At 38.0% G+C, this 19,323-nt stretch overlaps 1 protein-coding gene across 5 annotated transcripts in view; it reads right to left on the bottom strand.

The window, feature by feature from the left end:
- The window catches only part of RALYL (RALY RNA binding protein like), an 829,045-nt gene that overhangs the window by 626,513 nt on the left and 183,209 nt on the right, over positions 1 to 19,323 (bottom strand). The window lies entirely within an intron of this gene.

The following is a 19,323-nucleotide window of genomic DNA, read 5'->3' as shown; positions in this document are numbered from 1 at the left end:
GTGAGGGTTGCAGATGGGACGCTTCAGGAACCAGAATCAGCCTGCAGTGCTGACCGGACGCCCTCCAATTCTCACCCCCGCGCCTCTATAGCGGCTCCCTTCATTAACCCTCTGCGGCCAAGCTGTTCCCACAGGCCAAAAACAGCTCTTGATGGCTCTCAAACCTCTGCCGCCAGCGAGAAACTGACAGATGGACTGGGCCTTTTTGCAGGAAGTTAAAAATGCCAACGAAAAATATGATTGTCATAGCTGGAGTCAAACGTGGTCCAGGTGGACCAAGCAACTGTGTCCAGCTAGGGAGGTGGTCTGTAGACACCATTAAACTTCAGTGCAAAACATCTAGGTAGATCAGAAAAGCAAACCCAAAAGCTGTTTTCAAAAAGGGAGTTTCTGGGCAAACAAAATACGAACAAGTTCAATATCTATTATGATATAGATAAAATCTAAAAATCTCTTAGAACTAAAGGTTTTGTTTTATAAACATTTGATCCCATTTGGTGGCAAAACTTGACTTGATCCCAATTAATTTGGCAGGCTAGGCATGAGCCTGATGCAAGGCTAACATGGTTTTTTTTTTTTAATCGAGGTTTTATTTTCTAAGTGTACTATTCTGCATTTTTTCTTTTTTAAATACCATTTTGATTTTTTAAGTGTAATACATGCACATGGCAAACATTCAACTGCAGAGTTTATTTGTGCACAGTAAATGCATCTTAATATAGAAATATTTGAATGTAGAAATAATTGTAGAGTGTTTGATTATGGGTTGCCGCCCAAATTCTTCTGGGGCTGTTATATAAAGCAGAGTATAAGCATTATATTACTTTGCAGAGTATAAGTTCCATAACACGCTCCTAAAGGTTTCAGAGAGGAGACTGTGTATCAGGAATTATTATAGTACAAATATAAATATCCACAAAATAATGTTACTGTAATTTTAGAATATTCATGTAATAGAAATAGAGATCTATATTCCTATATCTATAATTCTCTTTCTGACAGAGTGAGAGAGCACATATCCAAATAGATATATGGATATTTGTGTTTCTTGCACATTTAACTTTCCATTTTCACATACACATTTTTAACAGGAGAGTTAAATATATCAAGAAATATCAGTTCAAAACAACTTCTGCACACAGTATTAGATTATAACTTGCTGAAGTAAGGAGTGGTGATGGAATCACACATATTCAGAGATGAGAATGATTTTAGAAATCATTTAGGATACTCCCTTATTGTCATATGATATGAGAAAACTAAGAAGGAGAGAGAAAAAGTGAATTTCTAAGCACAAAGAGTTGGTGATGGTGTGGTTATATAATTTTTTTTTCAAATTTTAAAATTTAAACAATGAGACACAGCTTTCTTAGCATTCTAGCCCACTGTGTCATTTGAGTCCTTTCAGATTTACTTATTTGCTCAGATATCTTAGCTAAATTATGATCAAAAGGATAGGGAAAACTTATAAAAATACATACAGAAGTGGTCTTGGATGAAAGGTGCTATAAAAGTATTATGTCTTATCAGAAGAAGAGCCTGTTATGTCTTGTAACAAAATTTGTGAAACTCAAAATACTCTGAAAAATATGTGAGTACTTCTATGCTGATTCTAACCTTTGGATTTGTTAAGGCATATGAAAAAAAATGTATTTTTTTCCTGACAGATGTAAACTATATTGAAAGTTATGAAAAATTATGAAACATACAGTGGTATATTATATGAGGTACATTTCTCTTAAATCACTATATAGCTGGCTTTATTTTCAAAAGAGTTTCTCAAAAGTGTTTTTCTCTAAACTCCACAGTGTGGCTTGCCTCACTTTCTGTTGTAAATAACCTGAAAGATTGCTGTGTTTTGTCACAGTCTATTTCCTGCTACTCCCCAGATCCCTCACCCTGTCCACCATTCTTGTGAAAGTTTGCCTTAAGAGTAATAATATCTAGCTGATATTATGGTGTTCATGGAGGCGGTGAATCGCTATCATCGTTTGTCAACTAACCTCCAAGTCACCCATCTCTGTATCGCACGTTAGTGACAGCGTGAACATTTTCCTCGCCAGCACTCCATCGTTTCACCCCCACTGACTCAGATCTTCACTGGTTGTTGTGTTTGTTCAGTGTGTTTGCATTATCTTTCCAAGTGAACCTAAAACCTGTGCTGCTTTAAGGGAGACATTATAGATTTCCCAGTCTTTATTTGATAGGTTTGAAAATTATCTCCAGGGAAGTCAAATTATGTGCCTTCTTGGGTCACACAGCTTTCTAATGGTTTTAGTAGTCACTGGCTATTCTGATACATGTAAATTTCACATTTTACATACATATAATTCATAAACTCTAACTTTCTATAGCTTCCAGTTGGAAGTAGGGTCTTCCAACTCCCACAGCAGAACCAGAAAATTCCAGTTACTTGCTTTCTCTGGCTACCAGCATCACAGTATAAACATGTGACTCAGGTCACCCACTAGAAGACATTATCTGGGACTAATGTCTTCCCTTGGAAGAATTCAGTTCAATTGCTCAGTCATGTCTGACTCTTTGCGACTTCATGGACTGCAGCATGCCAGGTTTCTCTGTCCATCACCAGCTTCCGGACCTTGCTCAAACTCATCAAGTTGGTGATGCCATGCAACCTAATTGGAAGAATTAGAGGCAGGTTAAAAGTCAACTTCCTGGGTGGCACCAATGGTAAAGAACCTGCCTGCCAATGCAGGAGATACAAGAAACACTGATTCCATCCTTGGGTCGGGAAGATCCCCTGGAGGAGGGCATGGCAACCCACTCCAGTATTCTTGCCTGGAGAATCCCATGGACAGAGGAGCCTGGAGGGCTACAGTCCATGGGATCATAAGGAGTGGGAGCCAACTGAAGCGACTCAGCACGCACACAAAAACCAATGGTAACTGCAGCCACAGCGCACCACCACGTGTTGTGTCTGTGCCCGGGGTGTCAGCGGGGTCCAGTGTCAGCACAGGAGTCTCCCAGCCTCTATTCCAACGGCATGGTTTCGCCAAATAGATGCCTTAGGTTCCTAATAATTTCTAAATCTGTGGTTTAATTCTCTGAGCTGACCACTTCCTTCCAAAAAACGATCTTTCACGTTTAAAACCAGTATTTGCTTTCTGTTGTTTAAACCAAAAACTCTGATGAATGTCAGTATTGAGTTAACACGCAAGCTCACTGACCCTTAAAGGTTTATTCTTTTTCCATCATATAAACGTCACTGCTTTCATAACATAAATTTACTTTCCTAGGCACTATCAGTGGTACCTTCCGCTGCCAATAATTTCTTTTTAATTGTTCAATTTTTTATCCTTTTATTCATGATATAAATTGGGTTATAATTACTAACATCAATTATTTATATAAATAGCTTATAGACTGCAGGCAAGGTATTGACTTTTGTGGCCAACATTAGTTTTGCAACACTGAAAATCTGTTTCATCCTATAGATGAAGACTGATTTATAGGTCATTAAGACACTCTGAAAAAGAAAAACAAGCAGTGTCTAGCTGAGAATGAGAAAAACATTGGATGAATATATGAGAGAAATATTTGTGTCTTAAATATGCAATGGTGGAATATTATGTAAAGTATAAAATACATCAGACATGTGTATCTCACAACTCCCAAACAGCTATGCATTTTAATTTTATAACTGACTAGTAGATAGGTTACCATTAAAAGGAAGACTAGTTAATAAAGGGTAGAAATCATTCATTTATTCACTTACTTATTCATTCATTTATCTGTTTATCAGCAAACAGTTCTAAAGGCACCAACCTTATGTGTCAGCTGTCATCGCTGGTTTATTACCTATGAAAGTTTCATAATGCCTCTCACTGCCAGAAGAGGCTCGTGCACTGGGATGCATGGGAGGGACATAGAAAGAAAGCTAAAATAATTCAAAACCATTTATTTGGAACTGAAAATAAGATTTTCTCTAAATTTCTGTATCTCATATATGGTAAACTTTGCTAAATCATATGTTAATTTCTCTTAAAATGCATTCAATTAATTTTCTGATGTAGCACTTTAACAATATTTAAAAAAACTTAACCTGAACAACTAGAAAAAAATTATGAACTGAAGAACAAGTGTAGAACATATATTACTAGTAAGTGTTGTTTGCAAAATTCTAAAAATGCAAAGTACTTTTATAAGCTAGCATTTATGAAACAATATTTATCATAAGATACAGAACTTTTTACTAACAAATATCATTTATTTTTCTTATTTCAGCATCACTTACCCTTTTAGTAACTTAACTTAATCATAACAGTAGACGGAATTTTATTCAATACCAAATTACAGTCACAGTTTTAATGTTATTAAACTCCTAATATTATTAGTTGGGGGAAGAATAAGCCAACCTTAGGTATTAATACATTCTTATCTTTTTCCAACTTATAAAAATAAGTTGCAATAAAGGGCTTTTTCAGTAGGTTATATGCTACTTCATTAACTATTAAAATACTTTTATTTCAGCTTCCATTACAGGGTTATTGTCACAGCTGTTAGATATTTGTATTATGAACATCATTTTTTGGTCATGGTATAATCCACAATACTGGATTATTTCATATAAGGTACACCGAGTGAAACTTATGATCCTAGTAATAAAAGAACTTTTTACATGTAAATGGTAACATCTGCCATTTTCTGGGAAGCGATGGCAGGTAGCATGCAGAGGTCCCAGCTCCGACTATACCTGGGCGTGGGGCGGGGGCAATGGCACATGCCTGTCACTCGGTCTCTCCATCTCAAACTCTCACTCTTACTTCTCCCTCCCAGCCCTCCTCTTCCAGTCCCCTCATTTGAAAGGCTTTAGGTGGCTCAATGGTAAAGAATTCGCCCACCAGCGTAGGAGACGCAGGTTCAACCCCTGGGTTGGGAAGATTCCCTGGAGAAGGAAATGGCAACCCACTCCAGTATCCTTGCATGGGAAATCCCGTGCACAGAGGAGCCTGGCAGGCTGCAGTCCATGGGGTCACGAAGGAGTCAGACACGGCTTATCTACTAAAGAACAAGGACAACGGCTGCCCTAGTTCTAGCACTCAACCCTCACCTCCTCTTTGGTCTTATGCTTGTGTTGTACATCTGGCCCTAGAGGGCACCTGAGTTTGAGAGCTGAGAGTTACTGCATAACAAGACTAAATAAAAATTGTAAGACAGTATAAAGGATGGAAGGGCTTCCCAGGTGACTGAGGGGAAAGAATTCACCTGCCAATGCAGGAGGCACATGTTCAATCCCTGGGTTGGGAAGACTTCCTGGAGAAGGAAATGGCAACCCAATCCAGTATTCCCACTTGGGAAATTCCATGGACAGAGGAGCCTGGAGAGCCATGGTTCATGGGATCGCAAAGAGTCAGACATGACTGAGCATGCATGCATGAAAGATGGAAGAAAAGTTATACAAGACTCTCTTCTTGCCTTTAAGGAGCCAAGAATCCATTAGTTAAACAATTACTACTATGGAATACACAACAGGGGTCCTGAGCTTTATTCCACACAGATACACCCAATGGAAGACGCACGTTTCCACCAGCATTGGTGATTTCTGTGTGTGAGTATAGCAATAGCAGGGTGAGTTCTCTTCCTCTAAATCAAAATCGATAACTAAACTCTCAGTATGTTGGGAGGTGAAGAAACAGAAGTGAGAAGTTAGAAAAAGCTCCCCAAGTGATTCTTGAGTGCCTCCCCTTAGTCACCTGTCTCTAGACTTCCCAACCCCTCCTCCGCCTCCTACTGGGAATCGAGGGTACAGACAGGGTTAAATGGAACCACATTGCAGGAGCTGGCTATGAGGACAGCGATACCAAAAGCCCTCCCTCTCTCAGGGGTGGTTTTGCCCTGTGCCGACCTAGTAGGGCTGAAAATGGAATCTCCCGGAAGTCTCTTTCCTGGGTGGCATTGGGTTAGGTTGGTAATACAGGAATACGCATGATGTGTGGAAGGCGGGATAAAGCATCACTCCTTATTCTCAGGAGGCCTGCTCAGGGCCCGGGGAGTCACTGCGTTTCACTCACTTGGGGGCTGATCTGATGGCTCATTATGAGAACAGAAAAGCAGCCAAACAGGCAGTTCATCCAGAATCACCCTTTGTGCATCCTCTTCTGCTCCTGGGCGTCCTGAGTGAGGCGCATCTTCAGGTCCCTGGAGAAGCCACCGGATTCTTCAGATGACCAATTGACACATTGAGCTTAGATGTAGCAACAGACGGACGTGGCTTCAGATGGTCCTAATAGCTTGGAGTTTGTCCTTGTGGGTTCCAGCTTGCCCTTGCTCTATCTCTGTTACATCTGGCTGCCCAGCTCACTCACGATGACGTCATGCCCAAAACCACATGCCCATTTGCGGTAGCTGCTTTCCACAGGCCTTCCACAGAACTTCTTCACCAGGCATTCGTGTTTTTTTCTGACCCCTCAACCACCCTTTTCAGATCTTTATTTCCCCAGAGCTTTTTACACTAATTCCAATAAAAAATGAAACTCTTATTTACTCATGGTGAACATGCATTCCTACTCAAACGCTAACAGAATTTCATATGTATGAAAACCTTTAGCAGCACCTCAATTCCTGTGAGATTGGCTAAAGTGCTGTTATCCAAAAAGGAAGAAGTTCCTCTGGAGAGAATAATTACAAACACAGGACTTGTTGAGAGGTCTGAAACCATTAGGATCCCTGTAAGAAGAGATGCCCAGCTCTTGCAGTTCCTCTCTGTACTTGACTTAAAAGCTTGGTGCCTCCTCTCTAGGGTGAGTACTATGATCATACTTTGATACCAGTGATCTATATCGTAAAGGAAGTGTAACCATCTCCTGGTTGTATCCTCTGCCTCCAGCAGTCTGTGTCTATTCAAGAATTATTGAGCAGATGAATGAAGGCATAATGCAGTGAATGAATGAATGCTGAAAGCACTTTCCACCCACTGAAGCTTCAATGTAATAATGTTCATTGATTCTCTACTGCATTATAATTGCACAGTGATTGTTCAATTTTAAATACAGTAACCTGGATGATAAGAATTATTATTGGAATTTTACAGATGATGAAATAGAGATTAAGTATCTTACTCAGAATCACACAGCCAATATGTGAGCCTAAACCTGGGTTTGTCTCAACCCAAAGCAAGGACTTTCTGCTATGTCACACTGTCAATCAAAAGGACTTTCTCACTCGAAGAGACAATTGCCTCAAGTAGACAATTTTATCTTGACTTCCTCACCCACTCATCTCCCTGGAGAGTGTTCTCTTTCCAGGGTCAGTTCTTATTTTTCTTTGTTTATGTGGTCAGCTATTCTCAAACACAGTTTTCTGCAGATTTAAAATGCCATCTGTCTCCAGACTTTGATTCTTGCTTCTTCCAAATTTTGCCTTGTGAGTATGACTCAGCCTGACCTGCTTCTGTTTTCCATTTTAAACTTGGTTAAGAATTACATCAACGGATTTAAAAAAAAAAAAATTAGTCATTGGCTTTTTGGGTGAGTTGTGGCTCTGGATTTCTTCTTTGATGTACCGGATGTGTGACTAGAATCACTGCAGCTCTGAAGCAGCCACACCGTCCTCCATGGCGGAAAGCTCAGCTCCACTGTCCCAGTTTCCTACCCATCCAGTCTCTTCCAGTGCCTCCCGAGTGGGTATCTTGGGCCACTTCCCAGCTTCCCGGTTCTCTGTGGCTCTGACCCGTGTGCCCACAGCCACAGGCTTGAATATCGGCTGGAACACCAAGCTTGTGTCAGTCTGGTGGAATATTTTGACACAAAATGAGGAGTGGGGCTTATGTGTAAAACTCTGCCACTCAGATTAAAGGCACAGATCATTATTTTGCATGTATTCTCAAGTCATAGTAATGCAATTTTCTCTCAACTTAGTAGCATAATAAGAATATGAGATTTTCCAAGAATAGTGTTTACATTAGGATTCAAGTAATTTCCTTCTTATGAAAGGAAAGGAAATGCTAATCCACTTCAAGAAACACTGCTTCTCAAAATGGCAAAACACTAGCATTTTGTATTTTTCAGGTTTTTATTTTTTTAAATTTCTCGAATTTGAAAAGTTGTTGAACGTTAGGTAATATTTTGGCCCTGATTCACTGTTAGAAATAGCAGTCTGGAAACCTGACTCCCTGAAGAACACAGTGTGAATTATCCAATTTTATTGTCCTCTACAGATTCATAGAATTCTTGGTGTGAAAAAACCACGGCAATGAATCTAATTCATCCTCACACTCAATGCCTACCAGCATATCACATATCTCCCTAGAGAGACTGAAATGCATTCTATTTTTAAAGATTTCCAAAAATCCCATAACCTCACTCAATAAATCCTTTCAATGTGCAATTACTTTCCACACCAGGAAACATTTCTTTATATCTAACTAAAATCACATTTTCTATAGTATCTTCGTGTCCTCTGCTTTCTCTTGTCCTGTTTGTAGTCAAGAGTGGATGCTTTCTTTAATATATATATGTGTGTGTATATATATACACACACACATATATCACTTTGCTGTACACCTAAAATTAACAAAATATTGTCAATCAACTATACTAAAATAAAAATAATGGGTGCTTTCTGTTTTGCCTTATTTATTGGCCTTCAATCTCCATTGGAATGAATAACTCATTTAAACTTTCTCGAACATTTCAGTGTCTATTTCACTAGAGTGTTTCTGAATATTTCAATATCTTTTTCAAGTAGGTAGTTTTTAATGTTAATACCAGAGATCAAATTGCCAACATCCTCTGGATCATGGGAAAAGGAAGAGAGTTCCAGAAAAACATCTATTTATGCTTTATTGACTATGCCAAAGTCTTTGACTGTGTGGATCACAATTAACTGTGGAAAATTCTGAAAGAGATGGGAATACCACACCACCTGACCTGCCTCTTGAGAAACCTATGTGCAGGTCAGGAAGCAACAGTTAGAACCGGACATGGAACAACAGACTGGTTCCAAATAAGAAAAGGAGTACGTCAAGGCTGTATATTGTCACCCTGCTTATTTAACTTCTATGCAGAGTACATCATGAGAAACGCTGGGCTGGAAGAAGCACAAGCTGGAATCAAGATTGCCGGGAGAAATATTAATAACCTCAGATATGCAGATGACACTACCCTTATGGCAGAAAGTGAAGAGGAACTAAAAAGCCTCTTGATGAAAGTTAAAGAGGAGAGTGAAGAAGTTGGCTTAAAGCTCAACATTCAGAAAACGAAGATCATGGCATCTGGTCCCACCACTTCATGGGAAATAGATGGGGAAACAGTGGAAACAGTGTCAGACTTTATTTTTTGGGGCTCCAAATTCACTGCAGATGGTGATTGCAACCATGAAATTAAAAGACACTTACTCCTTGGAAGGAAAGTTATGACCAACCTAGATAGCATATTGAAAAGCAGAGACATTACTTTGCCAACAAAGGTCCGTCTAGTCAAGGCTATGGTTTTTCCTGTGGTCATGTATGGATGTGAGAGTTGGACTGTGAAGAAAGCTGAGTGCTGAATAATTGATGCTTTTGAACTATGGTGCTGGAGAAGACTCTTGAGAGTCCCTTGGACTGCAAGGAGATCCAACCAGTCCATTCTAAAGGAGATCAGCCCTGGGATTTCTTTGGAAGGAATGATGCTAAAGCTGAAACTCCAATACTTTGGCCACCTCATGCAAAGAGTTGACTCATTGGAAAAGACTCTGATGCTGGGAGGGATTGGGGGCAGGAGGAGAAGGGGACAACAGAGGATGAGATGGCTGGATGGCATCACTGACACTGAGTTTGGGTGAACTCCGGGAGTTGGTGATGGACAGGGAGGCCTGGCGTGCTGCGATTCATGGTGTCGCAAAGATTTGGACACGACTGAGCAACTGAACTGAAGTGAACTGAACTGAACAATGTCTTACAATAGTCACAGGAAATATTGGATTAATACAAATGTTCACATTTGTCATTGAACTCAAGTGCTTACCTAGGATGGTCTAAGAAAATATTTCTTAATAGTTGAGAAGAGTATGGGTTTCCAAATTCTACATTAACTGCAACAAGTAAACCCTAACATGGTCAAAGAGTATTCAAACAATACTCCTGTGCTCCACAGCAAGAGATGAACACACACTATTTTTATTTTTTATTTATTTATTTATTTTTTTAATTTTATTTTATTTTTAAACTTTACATAACTGTTATTAGTTTTGCCAAATATCAAAATGAATCCGCCACAGGTATACATGTGTTCCCCATCCTGAACCCTCCTCCCTCCTCCCTCCCCATTCCATCCCTCTGGGTCGTCCCAGTGCACCAGCCCCAAGCATCCAGTATCATGCATCGAACCTGGACTGGCAACTCGTTTCATACATGATATTTTACATGTTACAATGCCAGAACACACACTATTTTTAATTGTATTTCATTTTCATTAAGTTTAATGAGCCATACATAACTAATAACTACTAGACTGCACAATGTCTAGTAAATGCCTGTCTAGTAAATACAACTCTAAAATTATATTTAGAAATTTTATTTGGAAATTATTAAATTTTAGAAAAGGGATTTTATTTCTTTTTTAATCTCAGAGTATACCTACTACAGGATTGAATTCAGATTCTCAAAGTGTCTGATTTTTCTAAACAAACTGGGGAAAATCTATTTTTTATTTTATTATACAGTATTTTCAAAGTGACTAGATAAAATATGAAATATTTTTATAACTAAAAAATATGACTAAATTTAAAACTAAATATAAAATAGTTATCATTAAAGATGCCTCTATTTTATACTAAAATAAAAGAAACAATTCCTGAAGAGAGTTAAGAACCTTAAAGATTTAAATATTAAGTTCATATATAAAATAAGCATTTTGTAAGCAGAATAAATGCTTTCTTAATTTACGTAAATAAATTTATCTTTACATCTACAAGTGATTCATTTCTAATCCAGTAGCTAATTCAACCCTTCCTTCTATTCACTTCACAAGGATATATGGTTAATTTAACAAATGTAGTTTTGCTGATTCAGTAGAAACCTACAAGACAACAGCATTAAGCTATGGAAATTTCTGTCTGGATTTGTTTGCACTTTTAAAACCTTGCCTCAAAAATAATTTAAGGATTTTTACCTTATAATTCAGAGTTTCTCACTGCCACCCTCTTCCTCTAGGAAATAAAATAATTTATATACTATAAAATAGTGATTAAAATAATGTTTATTTTAATATTTAATAAAATTGATTAACTTGGTTTAATAACGTGTGTATATATGCATATATTCATCCACCTATAGATACATAAATAGATAACTAGATACACATAAGTCTTTTTTCATTACCAAGTTCTATCTCTAGTATCTGCATATTTTTTTTGGCCAGCAATTTAATCTTCTAGTCTTTGGCCACCTCATAATTGAACTACTTCATCAATTTTTCATCCATTCTGGATCCCTCTAACCTTGCTCTTATCCAATAAGATACCATAAATCTATTTCATATTGAACTCTTCTAACACTACCCTCTTACCTAAAGCAGCATCTCTGGAAGATTTTGACATTTTTTTCATCTGAATCTATGACATTAAATCATCCATCTCCTTATTCTCTCAACATTCATATTTCTAACCATTTTATATTCTTCATTAACATACTTTTATCAGGGCAGCTAAGTCATTCTACCTCCATAGCCAGTTCAAGACTGCCTTATTTTCTCCCTATTTTCTTAGCCCTCAACATCATATCATTATTCTCACTGTCACATATTCATCATTTCCTTCTAGACCCTGAAAAAAAAAAAATGCTCATCACTTGCTAATCCATCATTCACTAACCTCTTCCTTATGTATGTATGTTAGTCGCTCAGTTGTGTCTGATCTCTTTGCAGTCAGCCCACGAGGCTCCTATGACCATGGAATTCTCCAGGCAAGAATACTGGAGTGGGCTGCCATTCTCTTCTCCAGGGAATCTTCTCAAGGGATGGAACCCGGTCTCCCACATTGCAGACAGATTCTTTACTGTCTGAGCCACCAGGGAAGCAATTTCTTCCTTAATCTTTTCTAATTGGTTCTGCTTTAGAGTTTCCTGATCTCAAACCTCATAGCAATAAGTTACACAATTTCACATATTCATTAAGGCAGTAGTCTTTATTATTTTATAAAACATACATGTACACTCACAGACACACATAATTTTGTCTTCCTGCCTAAACACTGTGATTCTGGAGTGTTCTCAAAATTCCACTGTAAAGTCCTGTAACCAAACTCCAGGACCAGATGTCTTCCCATCTGAGGTAAATTCCATCAAACAGTTAGAGAGGAGCTAATACCTTATCCTTCTCAAGCTCTTCCAAAAAACTGCAGAGGGAAGAACACAGATGCAAAAATCATAAACAAAATGCTTGCAAACAGAATCCAACAGCACATTAAAAGGATCACATGGTTTTTCCAGTGGTCATGTATGGATGTGAGAGTTGGACTATAAAGAAAGCTGAGCACCGAATAATTGATGCTTTTGAACTGTGGTGTTGGAGAAGACTCTTGAGAGTCCTTTGGACTGCAAGGAGATCCAACCAGTCCATTCTGAAGGAGATCAGCCCTGGGATTTCTTTGGAAGGAATGATGCTAAAGCTGAAACTCCAGTACTTTGGCCACCTCATGCGAAGAGTTGACTCATTGGAAAAGACTCTGATGCTGGGAGGGATTGGGGGTAAGAGGAGAAGGGGATGACAGAGGATGAGATGTCTGGATGGCATCACCGACTCGATGCACATGAACTTGGGTAAACTCCGGGAGTCGGTGATGGACAGGGAGGCCTGGCGTGCTGCGGTTCATGGGGTCACATAGAGTCCGACACGACTGAGTGACTGAACTGAACTGAACTGACACCATGATCAAGTGGGATTTATTCTAGAGATGCAAGGATTCTTCAGTATACACAAAGCAATCAATGTGATATACCATATTAACAACATAAAGAATGAAAACCATATAATCATCTCAATAGATAACAGAAAAAAGCTTTTAACAAAATTGAACACCCATTTGTGATAAAAACTCCCCAGAAAATGTGGATAGAGGGAACGCAACAAAATAAAGGCCATATACCACAAACCCATAGCAAACATCATTCTCAATGGTAAAAAACTGAAAGCATTTCCCCAAGTTCAGGAACAAGAAAAAGACGTCCATTTTTACCACTTTTATTCAACATAGTTTTGGGATTGAGAAATTAAAAAACCAATGCCTTTACTAAGAAATTGCAAATGAGAGAATTCTCTGGCTATCTAGTGGTTAAGACCCCATGCTTCCAGTAAGGGTATGGGTCCCATTCCCTCTCGGGGAACTGCCATCCCACATGCCACATGACGTGGCCAATTTTTTTTTTTAATTCCAAGTAGAAAACAATAAAATATGACTCTTCAAATTAAAATTCATTTTTCAACATCTATTTCTATTTGTTACTTTAAATTGATTAGTGAAATAATTCTAATTTACCTTAAATGCAATTTTAATGGCTCTATAAATATCAATGGATTTTTCTAAATTATTTTTTTATTTAAAAACTATTTTCTTATTGGGCTATCCATACAGATGGAGAACCAGATTGCAAAGAAAAATTCTTATTTCCTTCATGTAGCAGAAGAAAAAACTCAATTATTTAAGTTTTAATGAAATTAACCTTTATTATACTAATTAAATTTCTTTTTGTTTCTCAATTCATCATTTTCAACTTAACTGCTTTTAAGTTTTGATTTTTAATGAGCAAATACCCTTCAGCAAAAAATGTTTTGCAAGTTAGATTACAGTGAATAATAAGAAAAAAAATAGTTGAAGTCTGGCTAGTTTGGTACAGGATGAGAAACTGTATGAGCTAATAAGTTAAAAGAAAACATCGTAAAGTGATGAAATTTTTTTTCTAGAGATTCAAAACTATAAGTTGGGTATTTCACTGCAAGTCTTGAGAACATGGATTAAAAGTTGTCTTCAGTGGATACATTTCCCCAGTGCCTAAGGTATTGAGCAAGATTTTGCAAGGAAACTTTAATCTTACAATTAGTGTTACCCTGGACAGAATTAATCAGATCCCTGAGGGCTAGACACATAATGAGAATTAATGCAGGGTAACCTTTAATTCAGGTTTATGGTGAATGTCTGTCATAGCTATTGGCAGTATGTGGGAATATATGAGATGCCACTCAAAATCAGGAAAATCAATCTTTCTTCGCCTTCAGTTGCTCTTACATTTCTGCTCTGATCTACAGTGTGCCAATCACACTTCTTTTTCCCCTGGAAATTTGCCTGTCACAAAGATCAGAGGCACTATTGGCATAGACGGGGCCGTGTGTGTGTGTGTGTTGGGAGGGGGTCGGTTCCTGGGAGTGCCTCGCTGCAACCGAGGGAAAAAAGCACACATGGACGAACCGGTTCTCCATTCCACACACTCTTCAACGTGCCTCCAGGATCAGACTTAGCAGGTTGTTAGTTTGTGTGTGTGTGTGTGTTAAATTCACCGAGTGCTACCAAGACTTGTGCAAGAGTTTGCAAAATGGTCGATAGCAACAGCACGCATTCTGTTTGCGACAGCGACGCAGCATGCACGTGCCGGGCTCGTCGGCAGTGCTGTGCTGCGGGAGTCCACAGATGGCTGTGAACAGTATTTACCCTACAGTGGCAAGCATCCAGCTACCTCATTTTGAATCTTGCCTAAACATTTAGGCATCCTTTTTTCTATTTTATGACCAATGGAGCATGATATATATATTTTTCTTATGGGGTATACAGGTAGATTATATTGTTCATGAATTTCATTTCAAATTACTAACAGGGAGTTTGGTGTCTAACCTGATTGTGAGCCACTGTTCTAAGCCAACGGTGATGATCCCTTCCTCTTTTACTAAGCACTCACCATTATTTGCAGCAAGGGGAGGCCAAGGCCAGGGAACGCTATAAAGAAGTCTCCTGGTGGTCTTAGAGGAAAGCATTTGCTTCCTGCTTATTCTAAAAGGGGAAAGAAGGAGAGGAGGTCTTGTCAATCTTGACTCTTCCATTCTTGTGCCTTCAGTGAGAACATGACTACACAGTGACAAAACGTGGAAACAAGCTTGGAATAAAAGGGCAAATGCCACTGAACCATCGGATCTCCTTGGAACTACTTTTGATATATTGGGGTAGAGGAGTTTACATGGTTTAGATGACTGTTACTCAGATTTTACAGAGCCTAAATCAGTTGTACCTGGTGCATAACTGAATTGAGTATCTTGCCTTCAAACCTAGTTATCACCCACTGTTTTAAACACCACTTACCCAGCCATTAATGCCAACAACCTTAGAGTTATGTTTATCGCTATCCATCCCCCGCATCTAAGCAGTCTTAAGCTCTGTGGATCTGATCTCATAACTATGTGAAGTCCATTTACGTTTTTCACTGTCCTCTTTCAACGTCCTAAGCCAGTATGACCATCACGTTCTATCTGCATATTCTGTTATAGCCTTCTAATTGACCTTGATGGTCTCCCTCAACCCCTACCATACAGTCTAGCCATGATGGACTTACCTTTTTAAAATATACATTTAATCATATTAGTTCTCTCATAAAAAGAATCCTCCTCTTACTGCAGAACAAATTCCCAAAAACTTTAACCAGGTACATACCATGAATCCTGCAGTCTACACATTAGCTAAGCTATTCCCCCTGCTTGAAAAACTATTCTTCCCACTGGTCTCTACCACCCCACCACTCCACACATACACTCACTTTGCATCGCTAATTCATAGTCACTTTCAGGTAAAATCAGTTTAAAATATCACGTCCTTGTAAAAGCCTTTCAAATCCATATATTCAGTCAATCAGGAGTTCCTCATTCTCATGAAGACTAGGCAACATGAAAGTAGTTCATATGACAGACTTATCATTGCAGACCTGCTGCCCTGCAGAGTCCTTGTTGGAGACTAAGTGACCAAATGATGCTGGGAGAATGATGGGACAATGAACCGTTCGATCTCCTCATTTGGATTCTAGACACAGTAAACAATTTTCCTGGGATAAAATGTGGCTCTCTCCTGAGATCCTCAGGGAGGAAATGAACTAGGCATTTCAAACAGAGACCTCTCCTCTTAAAAGCTGCACTTGCCCATATAAATTAATCAGAGTCTAGAAGGCTGCAGCCCATAGGGTTGCACAGAGGTGGATACAACTGAAGTGACTTAGCATGCATGCTCGCATTTTGATTTTACACATGGGTCTCGTGGAATTGTGATTGGTGTGAGATAAAAGTGCTCTTCGATGCTCACAAAAATCAGATTCACTACAGTGCTGAGAGATGGTATATTTAGCCAAGTAAATCCAACTTGTAAGCCCCTATTGATGTGGCTTTCCCAAAGGACTATTTCCCCAAATTAAATTAAAATCTTAAATTCTTACTCTGATAAGGACAAAAATACCAAAATACAAATAACACAAGCTTTCTGCTATCCATCCTTTCTAAGAGGGAATCTTCCATTGCTCTATTTGGCTCTAAAATCTCTTGTATTGATTTAGGAACTCAATGCAGACAATACTAGAAGACCTCTTGAGAGGCTAAGATGAGGTATGTAAGAGTGAATTACATGCCACAGAAAATGTAAAGTTAAGAGGCTCAAACTGGTATGAGAAGGGCCTGGAGCTAAAGCCGGAATTCTGAAAAAGAGACTGAGGGGAAGTGAGCTAGCATGGCCGTAGAGAGGTGTCTGGATGAATCTGACACTGAGAAAGAGGAGGAAAAGGATTTCTTAGGAAGTTTGCTTCACGGCATACAGTGTACAATCCTACCCCACTGTGCATTAAAAACATTGAGTAAAAATTCTAAGAGCTGTCTGGAGTTAGTGTTATATTTTATTTTAAAGGAGATCAAACCTTAGGGCAGGCATAAAGGATTACCGAGTTTGCCGAATACATTTAGTAAATTGCCTTCCACAAACTTGAAAATTCTAACAAACCATCTTCAGCTAGGATGGCATTCCCCAAGCTGAAATCAAAGGAAAAATCATTATTATATATTGAATAAAATTATAATCCTTAACACAGCTTCTAAAAATTTATTTGGGAAACCACCAGGAAATGTCTTTTAAAGAGTCAAATGAAATTAAAAAGATTAGAGAAGAAATAAATGAAACAGAATGGCAAGAGAAAAGACTAATGAAACTAAGAACTATATTTTTAAGATAAACAACAGACCTTTAGCTAAACCTACCAAGAAAAAAAACAAGGAAAATGCAAAGAAAAAACTAGAAATGAAAGATGAGACATTACAACTGATACCACACACAAATACAAAGGATCATCAGGGGTCACTATGAATAATTAAATGCCAAAAAAAAATATGACCAACCTAGAAGAAATGGATAAATTCCTTGACGCATACAGCCTCACAAGTCTGAATTCTGAAGAAATAAAAAATCTAAACAGATCAACTACTAATAAAGACATTGAATCAGTAATCAAAAATCTCCCAACAAAGAAAAGTCCATAATTAGATGACCTCATTGATGAGTTCTCTTAAAAATTTAAAGAATTTAATTTCAATCCTGGGATATCCCTAGTGGTCCAGTGGTTAAGAATCCATCTTGCAATGCAGGGGACACAAGTTCAATCCCTGGCTAGGGAACTAAAATCCCATATGCCGCGTGACAACTGAGCCCACATGCCTCAACCACAGAGGCCTCATGCTCTGCAGATTGCAAGCCATGGCATAATGGTAATGGTCCTGCATAATACAGTGGAGGTTCTATGTGCTGCGACTAAGATCTGATGCAGTCAAATAAATAAATATGAAAAAAAATACTAATCCTTATCAAATACTTCCAAAAATCAAAAGAGAAAGAAATGCTTCCAAACTCATTTTATGAAGCCAAAATTGACCTGTTAACAAGGCAAGATGTGGACACTAGAGGGAAAATAAATGTATAGGCCAATATTCCTGATGAACATACTCTTTAACAAACATTATCAAATCAAATGCAACAATATGTTAGAAAGATCATATACCATGATTAAGGGATGCAAAGAATGTTCAACATCCACAAATCAATAAATGTGATATACTGAATTAACAAAATGAAGGACAAAAATCATACAATCATTTCAAAAGAAAGATGTAAAAATGCATTTTACAAAACTGAACACCAATTTACAAAAAACACTTTCAGAAAAATAACTGTAAAGACAACATACCTCAACAACACCAAGGTCATATGTTACAAGGTCACAGTTAACATCATTCTCAATGATGAGAAGTTGAAAACTTTTCTTACAAGATCAGAAACAAGACAATGATGCCTGCTTTTGCCACTTTCACTTTCACTGTCCTTTCCTTCCAATTTGGATGTCTGTCTTTTTTTTTCCTAACTAGAACTTCCAGTACTGCGGGGTCAGTGTCTGCACATGACCTGATCTTAAATACAGAAAACATTGAAGACTCCATTAACGGTCTGTTAGAACAGATGATTTAAGTCAATTTCAGGATACAAAATCAACAAAAATCCGTTGTGTTCTTGCACAACAATAAGTAACTATCAGAAAGAGAAATTACGAAAATAGTCCCATTTATAAATGCATCAAAATGAATTAAACACTTAGGAATAAATTTAACCAAGGAGGAGAAAGATCTGAATGCTGAAAATTATAAGACATTGATGAACTCAATACAAATTGACACAAATACATGGAAAGATATTCCATGTTCATGGATGAGAGGAATTAATATTGTTAAGATGTTCATATGACCCAAAGTGATCTACAAATTCAGGGTAATCCTTATCAAAATCCAATGTCATTTTCACACTAATAGGAAAAGCAATCCTAAAATTTGTATGGAACCACAATCACCACCAACAAAACCCAGAGAGCCAAAGAAATCTTAAGAAGAAGGAATAAAGCTGGAGGCATCACACTTGCCGATTTCAAACTATAATACAATGCATAGTAATCAAAACACTGTGGTCCCGGCATAAAAACAAAAATAGCTCAATGGAACAAAATGCAGATACGAGAACTAAGCTCATACATATATAGTCAATTAGTTTATGACAAAGGAGCCAAGGATATACAATGGAGAAGGACTGTCTTATATATGATGTTGGGTAAACTGGACAGTCACATGAAAAAGAATAAAAATGATTTTCAACCTATACCATACACAAAAATCAACTTAAAATCATTTAAAAATTTGAACATAAGACGTGAAATAGTAAAATTCATAAAAGAAAACGTAGAAGTTAAGTTCCTTGACATTGGTCTTGGCAACAATTTTTTTGGAATTGACGCCGTAAACAAAGGCAACAGATATGAAAATAAACAAGTGGAACTAT

The sequence above is a fragment of the Bubalus bubalis genome, chromosome 15, assembly GCF_019923935.1.
Source record: "Bubalus bubalis isolate 160015118507 breed Murrah chromosome 15, NDDB_SH_1, whole genome shotgun sequence".
Taxonomy (NCBI): domain Eukaryota; kingdom Metazoa; phylum Chordata; class Mammalia; order Artiodactyla; family Bovidae; genus Bubalus; species Bubalus bubalis.
The sequence above is the reverse complement of the archived record's forward strand: the minus strand, read 5'-3'. Positions and strand labels throughout refer to the sequence as shown.